Source organism: Apteryx rowi, unplaced genomic scaffold, assembly GCF_003343035.1.
Source record: "Apteryx rowi isolate R43461 unplaced genomic scaffold, aptRow1 scaffold_780, whole genome shotgun sequence".
In the NCBI taxonomy this organism is placed as follows: Eukaryota; Metazoa; Chordata; class Aves; order Apterygiformes; family Apterygidae; genus Apteryx; species Apteryx rowi.
The window spans coordinates 191014-202236 of record NW_020451072.1 but is presented as its reverse complement, the minus strand read 5'-3'; positions in this window follow the sequence as shown (position 1 = coordinate 202236).

Sequence of the window (11223 nt, the reverse complement as noted above, 5' to 3'; positions counted from 1 at the left end):
TAYTCACCAAATGTAGCCTGTAGAGAAATAGTACTACTGCGAATTCTTTTTTCCTTTTTTTTCTGACATTCAGGAGCATGCCTTTAAATTGTAGGATGTCTGGGGTATTCATATCRKCTTTTTCATTGTACAAAGCCAAGCAAATGGCTGTCATTCAATACATACATTAATACACACAGTGGAATTCATGTTTCCCTTGCTTTGCAGCTGGGAGTTTTGAAGTATGTAGGTGCTCAGTAGGAGTGAAGAGTTGCGACTGGAAAGAGTTGTTTCTTTTACATATCAGTCACAGTGGACTACAGATTTCAAGAAATAAATGCTCTTATAAACAACAGTATTTGTAAATGGACAAGGGAAAAAACACTTGTGTATGACATGTCAAAACAGTTTACAAAGTCAAGCAGTTTTGGTTACCTGGACTTGTTTTCCACATAATGCTTGGAAAAGACATTGAAAACAAATGGCAGCATTCAGTAATGAAACCACATATTACTGAAAGCTGGCTTGATTTTCAAGCATAAACCAGTTATACAAGGTTATCATCATGGCAAGCTTTACTGTAATCTCAGCAGAACATTATAATTTTTTGTTCTATTTCAGGGCTTTTGGCTTGGTTGATCATTGTGTAGGACTCTGTTTCATACCACTCAGGGCAGGGACAAGCACTGACTGAGTTTGTTTGGATTTAGTGTGAAAATAAATATTCATGAGCTGTACTCCAAACCAAACCCACTCTTGCAGCTAACTCTTGGAGTGAAAACAAAAGTGAAAATAGAAGGCATGCTATGTAAGGCTGCAGAAGCTTATGAGATACTGCAGAGTGATTGCTTGTAAAAAAATGAGCTTTTTCTTTTCTCCTTCTAGAAACACTGTGATCACACAGCAACATCTTTTTAGAGAGCTCCACCATAGAAATAATGAAGGTGGGCTGGCATGTGGGTTAAGGTGGAGAGAAGAGATTTATAGTTGTAGAATGTCACTTCTTTTTAAGTAGTTTCAGTACAACTGTCAGTCATTTTTTAAACATTGTGATGTGTTTAGTATCATCAATATTTCCTTCTCAGGTCTTCAGTAATCAAAAAACAGTTGCAATTGTTTAGTTATGTGCTGTGTTCTTACGCTCCAGTTTTAAAAAAGCACATTAACAAAGACATTGTTTTTTTCTCTTTTTCTTTTTCTATCGTTTCACTAGTTTTTTGAAGAGATTCACTGTCTTGGTGTACCAGGGAATAGGGGAACAGAGAACAGGCAGTGACTCTCAACTGTGTCCTCTGTATGTGAGCAGCTTGGCCACATTCAGAGTCTATCAAACTCTTGGAATTAAATATTGCTACAGGAAGCCAGGAAGAGATTCAGAAATGGAATGACATAAACGTACTGCCAGATGATACAGACCACTTTAGTAGCTGCATGCTAGACAAGCTGTCAGAAACATAGTTGCTCTCAAAAACACAGCAATATAAACATATATATATTATATTTACATATATATTATATGAATATATATATAAAGAGCTGCTGTAAAAAATTTGCATACAGTTCTGAGCTCCTTTATTTCCTGAGTCTCCCTCTCCAGGGAAATAGGAAATAAGCATGAAAATGGAAGTCTTATTCCCAGCACATGTAATAATCTCAAATATTTGTAGCATTTTCTATGCAGGTTTGCTGATCTTCAGGACATGCTACACAGTACAGATTTTTAGGAGGGCTGACCACAAAGCACAAGTCAGGGTTTGAGAGGAAAGTGGAGAGAAAGTGGGTTTGTTTTTTGCATCATTGATGAGTTAAATGCTGTGTATGTGTATGAGGAAGAGAAGAAGGGCTCACCATTGTATCAGATGAAGTTTCCTATGCTGGACCTGAAGTTCAGCAAAGTACTTAAGCACATGTCTTGTGTTAGTCACAGGTCATCCCATTAGGATTATGGCCTTATTGTATTTTCAGGCAACTACCAGAGGTAGTAAAAAGGATATACTTCATTTTAAAAGTTTAAATAAAAATATTTAAAGATCAGTGCTGTGTATTTTGCATATGAGTGTTTTACAAGTACTGAAAAACTTAATAATTGAAGCTCTGGCTATTCCTATGTTAAGAAGGCTCTTCTGTTTTCCTTCAGAGAAGAATTAATTTACTGGAGAACAGAATTATTGTCAAAACATGATGTATTCAAAGCAAATGTTTTGAAGGCATGTGCCATTTTAGTCAGATAAAAACACATCTTCCCCCAATGGAAAGAAGTCTCTTTGTGTGCATTTACAATAGCTTTTCTCTGCCAAACATGTTTTTTTGAATTATTGCTACAGTTAATTCTCTTTTATTTTTTGGAAATTTTATATTGACAAGCCAAGGAATTAAAGTCAATGTGACATACCCCACCAGTGGTAAGCCATTTCTTTGGAGCTGTCTGAGGCTTCTTGTTTAATATTTTCACTTCATTCTGATCTGTCTGTTTATCCTAATCTTTCTACTTTACATTTTACTGGATTGTAGAGAAGGGAGATTTTTGTGAGAGAGAAGGCTGCCTTTATCATCTTGCACAGCAGTGGTCTTGAAATCACCAGTGCAGTTCTTCTGTACAGAGATGATTTTGATGCCAGTAAATCAGAAGAAAACTCTTCAAGTTTTAGAATTGTGTACATGAGCAAGTTGCCTTGAAGGCTCCTGAAGAATGAACAACTGGCAAGTAATACCAATTTATTACTGAGTTTCATGCAAGAATGGAAGATGGGTTTGACAGGTTATGCAAAAGTATATACAGTGTAGTGCTGTTGGTGGGAAAGCAAGGCATGAGGTCTTTATAAATTGTCTAGGTTCTCATGTCATTTCTCTTGTAGAAAATCTTAGGAGAAAAATTCAAACTGCAGATGTTATTTTATCCTTCACACAAGGATTACTTAGAAAGTTTTTCCTTTTCCTCTGCAGATTACAGTTTTGTGGAATCCTGTAACAACTACCATCGTAATTATTCAAACAAGTACAGAGCAAGGAGTGCTCTTAATTTGGTGAAGGGCTTGATGCCAAATGAGATATTTTGCAGCCTTAAGAACTTTTAGAGTTGAATACTGTAATTTTTTTCTTGTAAAAAGCTAATTCTTCCCTCCATCTGGTTTTACCTAATGAAGCATCACCAGCTGTGACTGTGTTACTTTTGATTTAAATGACAAGGGGCTCCTTGTGGGAGTCCAGCTTTCTCTGGTGTGGCTCTGCAACAGAACCGCAGGCTAACTTAAGATATTCTTTTGTTAATTAAAAACTGCAGTAAAGTGACAAATCATTTTATTTTCTTACAGGTCAAATCCCAGAACAACAAAAAAGCTGTTGTTGTTAACAACAGGCATATAAGGCTCAAGTAATGCTGCTAAACTGCTAAGGTTCTGAACACAAGAGCTAGTGTCTTTTTGACTGGCTTTATTTTTATGCATTGTATAGCTCACTTGTACACTGCCAATGTGTAGCAAAGTAAATTACTGCAATTTAATAACTTCACTAGACATTGATGGGGTATTAAAGTAGCAATAGGCCTCGGTAAATAATTTACAAGGAATAATTTATTTGTGAATTTAGCTTTTCTCCTTGTTCAGGAAATGTCTGTGGTTTTTTATATGCTTGTTAGTTAGTCCAGTGCTCATTGTGCACAGTTTTATCTGGTAAATAGTTCCTGTGTCTCTTCTGGAGTCTACTTGCACCTGAAATGAATGACTTTCAGCTAAGAAACAAGCAGTGTTAGTGATTTAACCTGTCTGTGCAACAATCCACAGATGAATTTTCCAAGAAAGTTACTGTGAACATTGCTGGGTTAACGCAAATCTTAGCAATAAACATTTGACCTGAAATACTCTTAGTAGTCCCAAAAACGTTCAGGAAAGATCTACTATCTGCATAGTTCTAGTCAGCGATAGCAGTTACAACACATCCAGTTTTATAGCTCTTTTAAAAATTTGAAATTACTTAGGATTCCTTGTATTTGACAGTTTATACAGTAGAGATGACTTTTCCTGATATATCTGGTAGGTGGTCTGATAAGTAAATCAGACTGCACCAGTATGCGTTACAATCTTGTAATGTAAATGTAGGCCTTGAYTGAATGTAGAGACAAAATATAAAAAGATCAGTAGCTTTTTCTGTTACATCCAATACTTAGAAACTTGGATGTGAAAGCAACAACAGCCACATGTACTGTTAACTCTAAAATTCAGCAGATGTCTACATCCTTATAGAATGATGGCTGTTTTCCTCATGGAAGTAAAATTTCCATCAACATTGCTGAAGTCATTGACAGCTTAGCCTGGATATTGAGCACAGGAGCAGATCCTGTGGGATGATTCTGTCAGTTTAGTAAAAGTGTTATGTAAATACTCACAGAGTGCAGACTAGACCCATAAAGTTAATAGAACCAATAATTCTGCAGACTGTAAATTGTACGAGTAAGCATTTGCAGGATTGAGCACTTCATTATGAATTTAGCAAATTTCAGTATCTTGTTTTAAAGAATTTCTAGTAACCAGGAAACTTACAGTTAAAATCAGTGCATATTTCATTAGCCAAACTTCAGTTAYTGGAAACTCTTAAGCTAACTCTTTGTTAGCTTAAACAGGGACCTGTCCACTATAGATCATAACTTCAAAATTCCTTTAGTTAACTAAATTACATTCATTTCTCTTTTGGGACAATCAGTAAATGAGATTATGAGATTCAATAAATGGAATATCTTGTTTTCCAAATTGTAACTTGTTCTATTATTTCAGGAAGCTATTCTTCAGTATTCCACAGGCAATAGCTTTATTCTGTCTCTTCTCATGTATTTAGACTGCACAGATAATTAAAAGGCTTTGGGGTTTATCTGTTGTACAAATAAAAGAAGTGAAGTATATCCTTATAAGATAAATTCTTTTGCTTTCAGACAAATTAGGAAATTATGCAAATGCCTATAACCATGTCATTTAAAATATTTTTTCTGTGATATGTTGGTTTTCCTTCATTGGAATAAAATTTTGCATGGTTTGCTTTGTTTTGTGCAAGACAAACCTCAAACATGAAAAGGTGACTGAAAGTGTTACCTATCTGGGCCATACTGACACTGAGGTTTAGCTTACCTAGTTTTGGTAAGGAAAAGCTAATATCACAATGCTTCTCATAAAATTCCAATAGTTTTACTGCTACATCTAATGCCTAGTGTACCTGACTCCATTTGACAGGTGACACAGGTATCTACCTGTGAAAACACTGATTATAGCAGTCATACCCCAAATTCTTCATACTATAAATCAATTCACATTCATTCTTTGCAACACCTACTGCAGTTAGTCACTGGAGAAAGTTGTAGCAGAAATTCTATCCAAGAGGCGAAGTTGAAATGCAGAAGATGTAGTAGAGATTTCATTGAGGAAAAAAAGTTGAAATGAATTTGCTTGGCTAAGGAAGCACGTGCTGCTATTTGGTTACCTTATTTTCACTCTGAGTCATCTATTTTCTCTGCTTCAGGCAGCAATTCACATTTTTAGAATTTCTCTTCACTGCTTGCAGGCTGCTTTCCTAAAAACGTTACCACTTACATCAATTTTATGTAGCTTCAATAGGCTGAAACTTGAACTCACCTAGATTCTTGATGCTGTTGTGCTTTTTTTCACAGTCATGTCAAAATGAGCTTCCAGAAGTCTACCTTCAAGTTGAATTACTTTGATCTGAAGAAATGCAATCTTCTGTTATTTGCACATTTTGAGAATTCTTGCAAGCTGGTAGATTGGTTCCATATGTAATATCCTTCTAAAGTTTCTATAGGAAATACCAGTTTCCTCACTATGTAGCTGTAGAACATCATAAAAGAAGAATAGATTCAGGAAACAAGCACTCGGATCCTGATTCATATAATCTTTTTTTAAATTCATTTAAACCTTGGGCATGTTTGACAGTGCTTCTTTTGGACAGTGTCTTCCTTCTCTCTCTTATCTTAATGGAAAAGCTGGCCTTGAAAAAATGTTCATCAAAACATGGAAATACCATTTGTGCTGAGGTAGGTTCAAAATCCATAGTAGCAATTATTTAGACATGAAACTAAGGATGACACAATTTTTATGATGGGAAAGTTTAACGATTCCTGGTAATGTCTAAAGTCTTTCCAAGTATAGAAGGAGTTGCTGGAATTATGGGAATGCAGTTACTCTTATTGGTTAAAATACGTTTGCAAATGACAGTAGAAATAATAGGCTTTCTCTGTTAAACAGTTTTGCCCATTTTGTTCTGGTATCAGCATTACTTTTGGTCCCTCTAGCAAAAGACTTGCAGTAACATTCAGCAGGGATTTCTGGTCTTTAGATTTGTCATTTTTTTCTAAATTAACACCTTCCAGGGAAAGACTTTTGGCATAAAGGGAATGCTACATGATGCATAAGATGGAGAAAAGTCATTTTTGGCATCAAAGTGCCTGCTTAAAAAACTTTAAATGTTCCAGTATCTTAGAGAAAACAAGGGGATTTGAACTGTTCTTTGTGTTTTGATTTGTACCTAATTCAAACTGTTAGACTGGATTCCTCATTTCCTCACATTTCCTCTGACCCTAGCACATACAATTAGACTCTGAATTTTAATTTAGTGTTTCTGCACTATAAATCTTTAACATTAATGGATCATTCTCTAGTAACCTCTTGGCTTTGAATCTTTCATACCTTCGTGGTACAGTAGGGTTTATGTTTTTAAATATTTTCTGTATGTCTTTAAAAACTAGAACCTTTTCTAATATAAGACTAAGATTTTCACATAAGCCCATGATTCTAGAAAGCATGCTTTTAAATAATACTAGATTAGTGTTAAGCCATGATAGTTTGTTAATTTCTCATCCTATACTTTGTTCCTAAGCCTCTGTTCCTTCATTTTCATTTTTTTCTGTAAAATCTAGAAGGCTCAAGGATTCTCTGGAAGAATTATACAATTGTTTGACTTAAAACATCCTAAATTAGGAACAAAGCTTATAAAAATCATTCTTTAATTCCAACACAGAGTTTTGATAACTTGGTTTTTTTTTTTAAAGTCATGTGGTATTTCATCTTTCTCTCAGCCAATGAGACCTCAATTTTTAGGCAGAAAAGTTATATTGAAATAAGGTAAATGAAGGACAAATCTTAGAACATAATTTCCAGAAGTATAGGAACTGAAATGACAATAGATAGAGTTTAGAATGGAATTTTCCCTAAGTCATTTTCAGATGTGGAGACAAAACTGTGCAGCGCAATAAAATCAAACAGAGAAAAAGAGGCAGCTCGAAGAGATGCAGCAGCATAAATACAAAGAACAGGGGCAGGCATTATTCAGGTTTTTATTTGAAGTAGTGTCAGATGAAGAACTTCTTTTCAATGGTCCCATTTAATGCCAAAATCAAATATGGCGCTAGCCTGCAAATGGAATCATAAATATTAAAATGTGATGTGTGATATGTGTGCTGATGATCTGTGGTACTAGCTTGATGAGAAATAAATCATCTACTCTTGGCAAATTATCTTTCTTCTGCAGAAAATACCTTTCCTTTAATGTTCTGGGTTTTTATTTCCTTCTTGGAAATCTCAGAACATCTGAGAAGATTTTTTGTTTGTTTTCTGTTTCTAAGTAAGTGACTCAAACTCATACAAAATGAGTCATTTTATGTTAAAACCCCTTCTGCATAGCATTTTACAAAGCTACTGCTCATGGTGTATTTTATATAAGGAGCTGTAATGTTAAGTTGATGGTATATTGACAAATTACAGCTGAGTGTAGAAGACTCATTGGAATTCTTAGGTCTGAAGGTGAAGATTTGTGGGGAGAAAATTAGAGGGAGAAAAATAAAACTTCTTTGAGTTTCTTGTACTATGTACCTTCTTTTAAGATGCTGTACTACGTGCAATATTAGCACTATACTAGTAGAATCACAGAATTGTAGAATAATTGAGATAGGAAGGGACCTCAGAAGGTCTGTAGCCCAACCGCCTGCTAAAAGCAGGGTCAGCTCTGATATCAGACCAGGCTGCTCAAGACTTTATCCAGGCCAGTCTTGAAACCCTCCAGTGTTGGAAATTGCTCAACCTCTATGGGTTCCAGTGCTCAACTATCCTAATAGTCAAAAAGGTTTTCCTTATTAGTATGTTAGTCCCAACATTATTTATATACCTTAATATTTGATTTACTTTGAGGTAGTCCTATGTAACGCAATATAAGTCCTTCTGTAGTGTCACAGTCCTTCACAAACAKGGATACATTTCTGGAGTACAAGAATGTGGCACAAGCAAAAAAGAATATAGTGCTAACATCTGCTTTTAACAGCAGAAGCACAAAATAGGTTCAGAGATAGGTTCACAAATAGCTTGTAGCAGAAGTGAAAATAAGCCTTTAGATTTGCTAGGTCCCAGTCCACTGTCTTTATCCAGGGGTTGTAAGTGGCATACAGCAGGACTGGAGATAAGAATCATTTAACAGACCTCCTTCTTACCTGCAGCATGTTGCTAAAGTGAAAAAAGAACAAACAAAGAAAACAAAAAACAGAAAAGGCAAAGGAAATATATGTGGTCTAAACAATGGAAAAGTGTTTCAGGAGCACATGTCAGGTAATTCATTTTTCATTGCTCTTTGAACCATGTATAATATTTGCAAAAACTCAGATGTGCTTTACATTAAGAGTAACATTTCCTATGTAAATAGTGATTGCTAAATTTTGTTTAATACCTTTGCTTATTTGGGATTTTGCTTTCTAGTGTTTTGGCAACCTTGTTAACATGGGATGGTGGAATGACATTTGGCTAAATGAGGGGTTTGCCAGATTCATGGAGCTGGTTTCTCTTAAAGCTACCTACTCAGTACTGCAAGTTTTAAGTCATGTAGCTATCGCAAAAATCTTTGTGCGATGTAACTAACAAGTTGAAATTAACTAAAAGTAAAGCAAACTTTAATGTTCAAAAAAAGGTTGATAGAATATATCATGTAATGAATGCATTTCTGATCTGCAAATACAATTTTGTAGTAAAAAATCTCTGATCTTTTACCCTGTTTCTTTCCTTGTATTTCTGTTTCTTAGATGTCAGCTATTTGATATGACTAAAAAAACACTAGTAACAGATGAGGATTTGGATGTGCTGTGAGGCTTTTAACAACACAGTTATGGTTATTTTCTAGCTCTTGAATCTTTTTGAAAAAGTATGATACTTTCTGCTAGAACTTATTTTATTTGTTCTTCATTCAAAGATGAATATGTTTTGAAATTTTGAAACATTTCAGCTTGTCCATGCTATGCTTCAGATTATGTAAGACATACAGCTCATGTATTCTATTCCAGCTAAAGGAGAATACTTTTCAATATTAGATGAAATACTGAATTGTAAAATATATGTGTGCATGGGAAGAATTTAGATACTGCTGATTCTGCCTTGGAGCTAGATGACCTTTCAAGACCTGTATAGTCCTTTCTGCTGTTGATTAAAAAAATTTTGTAAATGGAAATGTTTTGCTACTCTTAGAAGTTATCTTGGGTCTGATTTGAAGAATTCAACACTTGTAGCTTCGTCAGTATAGAAAGTAACCAAATTTGCACTATGATCATTATCTCATTTACAGATTTGTGAGTCTGTGTGACGTCATTAATGTCAGGCTGATCTTTTTTCAGGAAGTCTTGAGGGCTGTTTATTATCTTGAAAAGTTTGTAGATGTTTAATTTTTTCTAGCTTGATGAAAATATGGTATAAAATGAAGGGAACATGGTTGCAGTCTCTTTGGTATAGAGATGTCTCCTAATTATTATGTGTGGCAAAAAGTTGGCAAAAAGTTTTATCTTTGTCCCATGATTTGTTTCCTTTYATCTGTATCCAGCTGAATCCATGTYACTGCTACAGGAGATGATTAACTGTCTGCGTAACCCACAGGACAATTACTTCCTAAATGGATGTTTGGTGCAATGGAAAGATTCCTTAAATTCATCTTATCCAATCTCAAATCCAGCAGAAATTCCTGTCCAAATAAATGAAATGTTTGGTACTTTATCATAGGATAAACTGTATGGCAATCCAGGTGAACTCAGCAATACACAAAGATCCTGTGTAATCTAATTCCTTGGGATTCTCAACAACCTCAGAGTTACTTGCTTACGTAAAGACCATTAATATTCTGGCATCATGACAACTTGTCTCCTATGGACAACTTAATGATTATAGTTCAGCTGATTGGCACCCCTGGTTTGTACCATGTAGGACTTCCACACCAGTGGAGAATAACATTTGTGAAATTCTGGTTGCTAGGTGTTATCTGAATATATGAACTATGTTCAGRGAGTTCCCAAGTAGCATTTTTATGCATCAAAATCCTTCCCTCCTTGCCACTGCATGTTCCCTGATGGTATCTAAGGCATATATTAGCCATCAGCTTGGCGGTGCATCATCTTTGTGTACGGAGCAAAGAGGCCATTGCATCGTATTCTGGTCTCTTCCCAGCCCATACAGAAAAAAACATCTGAATTCTTAGTCCTGCTAACCTTACCTTACTGTGGACTAAACAATGAAGTAGGAATATACCTCCAGTTGTACTCATGAAGGCCTATATAATTTAAGAGTAATTGTGAATAAGAAGGAGAAATCTTATGAGGGAAGATTTTGTTTTCAGACCAACTTTTCATACCAGTTTCTATAAAGAATGGTATCATTCCATTGTTTCATATTAAAATTCCAGAAACAGTAGAAAGTGAGACCAGATGCTTTTTCTATCAGTTTCTATTAGTTTCAGATACTTGATAGCAACTAATATTTATTCATAATTGATTTGTCATGCTCTTTCTTTTCTATTAGAAAATTACATGATAGTTTCATCAGCTGATCTTACTCAAAACAACAGAATAAATAAATTTAGATCTTTACTTCATATGAAACAGCATTGGTATTATCCCCACGACACTTATACCTGGATCCTGTGACCTTTTCTTATCAATATCTGACCACCATTACAAGTTGATAGAATGCTAATGTGTATTTGTGTGAGAAAACATTGATTTACGTTTCCGATTAACTTTAAAATCTGTTTAATTTAGTAACCTGGCAACATACACACCATTTAGCACAGAAAGTAATTAATTAGTATTTACAAAATGTTTTTGAATCCTTAAATAAAACTTTCTCCATGCAAAGTCTAGTATCAATTATTTTTGCAGTGCAGTCTTAACTATATAGCATTCATCAGAGTATCTTTCTGAAGAAATATGAGAGGAATAATTTTAGTGCC